We start from the raw sequence: 4,151 nt of genomic DNA on the forward strand, positions 1-4,151 counted from the left end.
ATTCTGAAAGCTCTGTCACTTTCAAAAGCAGCTGTATGGCCGATATCAAAAGGGACCGGAGGGAAGCCAAGAGGTTTTGATCAACTATCCCATAGCCCATATCTCCTCTCCTCTCCTCATAGAGGCCACATATTTATTTAGATCTATATTTAATATTCTATTTCAGTATTAAATGTTCAAACTAGCATATTTCACCAGAAAAATTAGTATTAAAAGTACAAGCAAGGGAAATACAGGTAATCCTCAACTTACAACCACAATAGAGCCCAAATTTTCCGTTGTTGCTAAGTGTTGTTAAGTGAGTTGTGCCCCATTTTACAACTTTTGCCAGGGTTGCTAAATGAATCACTATAATTAAGTGAATCGAATGGTCATTAAGTGAATCTAGCTTCCCCCATTAACTTGGCTTGTCAGAAGCCAGCTGAGAAAGTTAGAAATGGTGTTTACGTGATCCCAGGGCAGTGCAACTATCATTAAATACATGCAGTTACCAAGAACCAGAATTTTGATCACGTGACACTGGAGATGCTGCAACAGTTGTGTGAAAACTGGTCATAAGTCACTTTTTTCAGTGAATTTTGACCGGTCATTAAACAATTGGTTGTAAGTTCAGTACTATTATCAAAAAAGTGGGACAGGAAGAATAAACATATCCTCAGGTAAGAATCATGAAAGCAAGGTGGAATAGATTAGGTTCAGGAAAATACTTTTTCCAGAAGTCAGCAAAGCTTCACAAATTCTCTTATGCACATCTCTTGGGATGTGTTTAGTCTCACCTTAACTGTTCTGAACTCAGCCAAACCACTACTAAACCAACTTTAGTTAGCTTGCTGTGCCCAAGCCAGCCAAGAGTGGCAGAGTCTTCTAAAACAAACCTGGGCTTTACAACAATGTGTGAACCCTAACATTTAATTACGTCACTGGCCATGTAATCAGCCCAACCTTCCTTTGTGCGACTTGCTGGCAACGAAGAAAGGTTGTAGTTTTAAAAGCCGCCTTCGCGAAATCTGCTAAAGGTTCACCCTTTCTATTTCATCCTTGCTTGAGGAGGGTACTTCCGACCGCTCGCGTGCCTTTTGATTCCGTTGAAGTCCAGGTTGTACTTCCTCTCTTTCTGCGCCCTCCCGCGCGCCGAGTAAAGAACGCTTAAAGCGGGCGGAGGGAGAAGAAAAGGAAGAAGCCGCCGAGCGCGGTTAAATCTCCTCCCCTCGCCCATAGGTTGGACTCAAGCGGGGGCCACCGTACCTTGGAAAGGAGCAGGCAAAAAAAGACGAGACAGTGACCCAGCAGTTCGCTCTATGTAAGAGTGCCTGCTGATGGGGTTTACAACCGTACCAGGATGGCCGAGTGGTTAAGGCGTTGGACTTAAGATCCAATGGACGCATGTCCGCGTGGGTTCGAACCCCACTCCTGGTAGTTGGTTTTTTTCTGCCTCGGTCTTCTTAAATTAAAGAGGAAACGGATAAACTACGTAGAAGACATCAGGTGAGGCTTCTGCCTTTGAACGGACGCCCAGCAGGACTGAGCCGCCATTTGAGCGAATCCTCCACCGTCCCCTGCTTGGTGCCTCTTCTCTGCCGCGATAACTGAAAGCAACGCCAGTCTGGGTTGCACGAAAATGAAATCGTGTCATTTTCACGAGGCTCCACGTAAATATATGAACGAAACCGCTCCTCTTCCCCCCACTCCCCATCGTCCTCCCCCACTCCGTGGCTCAGCTCAGTGCAAAGCGCGGCGGATGGGGGTGCAGAAACCACCAATTTTAAAGTGTCAATACTGTACAATTTGAAGAGGAAGTGATCTGGGGGGTGGGTGGAGGGTGGCCAAGGAATTGTTTATTCCGGCGATCTTCAGTTGTGTTGGACTGCAAATACCATAATCTCTGACAAGCCCAACTACCCGTAATCTAATTTCATCTGAAGAGCATCAGAACAGAGACGAACGATTTTCTTACAGAATCTCGAGAAAGATACTTTGTAAGCAGGAGGGCTCTGATTTTCAGTCAACTAAAAAACGGTGTGGGGTGGGGGCATTCTTATATTTCTTCCTTTCCCTCTGCCCTATCAATAAAGGAGAATATTTGTATCTCAGAGTTGAAATGAGGGGTCCTTGGTGCTCTCTGAACTTGCTTGTTTTCTTGCAGACATTTCATTACCCAAACCAGGTAACATCATCATCAGTGCTTAGGCGATATCCCACATCAAAGAGGCTGTCATGTCTCTAACAAAGGCCTCCTGCCTCAGAAGTTTTTTATGTTGGAAACATTTTACTTTGAACTCCTGGCTGACCTTGTCAGATCTGCAAAAAATAATGACGGTGGAATTTGATCGTGTTCATTATATTGTGTTATATTGTACATATATATGCTTTATCATATGTTATTATGTAAATAAAATGATGACATGTATCATAATTAAATTCAATACCTCATTAAATTTACTTAGGACTACCTGCATTTGTATCCCCACTTTCCCAATCTTTCCAGCAAGGCATGAGAAGGATGGAGGACTGAGAAATAATAGGAGTGATGGCAGGGGGCTTAAGCAATCATAAGCAAACAAACATTCACCCTCTGTAAGATAGAGGCCAAAAAGAGACATCAATTTATTAATTACATTGCTTGTAAAAGTGAAAATTTAAATATCAGTCAGGGCTAGGATTTAGAACAGGTTACTTTAATAGATTTCAGTGGTTCCATGGAAGGAAAAAACTTGACACCAACCTTTAGTTGAAATTTACTTTGTCTGGTTGCTGATTTAATGTATTAATAAAGACACACTCAGCCCTCTCTCACACACACACAACGTATTTTCCATATTGTAAAAACTGTTTGAGTATAATAGATTGCCTTTGTAATACAATTTTATGTATTTTATTTTATGCATTTAAATCTGAGAAGGGATCTGCAGTTTTTGCCAGACTCTCAAAGGAATCCATGGCACGGATTGATGGTTTTATTGTGATTTTACTGTTTTTCTACACTGCTTTGAATTTATGAGAAGACCATGTAAAAAAATAAAAAAATAAAATGTTTTGGCCTGGCTCTCATGATAAGGCCCTGATACAATATAAGGTCTGCAATTAAAATGATACATCAGGGAAGTATCTAAACAGTAAGAATGCAGTCCAGAAATATCAGCATGATGAAACATCAGATGATCCATCAATTATCTAGTCAATTTATATATTATGAAGCCCATCATGAAATCTTAATTATGAATAGCAAAAGATACAGCACGAGACAAATCCAGCAGTTGGCATTTAATAATGAAGTAGAGGAATTCAACTCAATCACCTTTATTTATATTTTCCCCTATGGGTGAAGATTAGTCTGACATTTCAGCTGGGCTGTGGCTAAACTATAGTAAGCCATTCTGTATATTAATTCCTGAAATAAGACATGTTATTGTTTAGGAGAATGCAAATGTTTTCTATTAATACTTTTGCTATAGGCCAATATATGTCAACATGGCTCTGCTAGTGTTCTTTCTTTGGGAGAAGACATTGCTTTTATTTTTATTTTCTTTCATTTATTTATCAGAGCATTATTTGTCTACCTCATCAACTTTAATCTGGGGGGGGGGGACTTCAATTCCTAGAATTCTCCAAGCAGCATATTGTAGGGGAATTCTGGGAGTTGAAGTCCAAACATTGTGTGGACATTCTCTAGTCTAAAACACTGATTTAGCAATAGGCTAGATAAAAGCAAATCTCCTGCATGTAAAGCACGTATAGCTTTATACGCAAGTGTAAACATAACTACACATTTAACCAGTTCACTGCATAAGTGATTTGCTCTTTTTTTCTCAAAGCTTTGCCCCAATGATAATTCTGAGAATAAAGTAGTCTGTCCCATTTAGTACCATTTACTATAAACATTTGTCACTTTTGGAAACAGATGTTTAGGTAGGATTTAGGTAGTATTTGTTCCAGGGTGAAATTTGTATCTTCAGCAGATAAGGAAAAAAACAAAACAAAACAAAATCCATTTAGAGGAGTGACCCCTAGTGGCTCTTTGTGGTTATGAAAACTTTACAAATGCTTTGGGAAGCAAGGATTTGTAGTTTGGGCAAAATGTCCGTGAACTAACCAGGATAACATGAAAGTTTATACATATATTGAAGTGCTCCAGAATTAATTATCACAATAAT

General features: G+C 39.9%; 1 long non-coding RNA gene and 1 other non-coding gene across 2 annotated transcripts; both read left to right on the plus strand.

Annotated features, from left to right (window-relative positions):
* The first annotated feature begins 378 nt into the window (after window positions 1-378).
* Window positions 379-2,413, plus strand: LOC120309502. Its single transcript, XR_005557102.1, has 2 exons — window positions 379-1,976; window positions 2,144-2,413. It is a non-coding gene; the product is annotated as an uncharacterized LOC120309502 (long non-coding RNA).
* TRNAL-UAA lies at window positions 1,334-1,416 on the plus strand. The gene has a single exon. It is a non-coding gene; the product is annotated as a tRNA-Leu (tRNA).
* Window positions 2,414-4,151: the final 1,738 nt, after the last annotated feature.

Source organism: Crotalus tigris, unplaced genomic scaffold (genome assembly GCF_016545835.1).
Source record: "Crotalus tigris isolate CLP2741 ecotype Arizona unplaced genomic scaffold, ASM1654583v1 scf7180000018030.5226217, whole genome shotgun sequence".
Taxonomy (NCBI): Eukaryota; Metazoa; Chordata; class Lepidosauria; order Squamata; family Viperidae; genus Crotalus; species Crotalus tigris.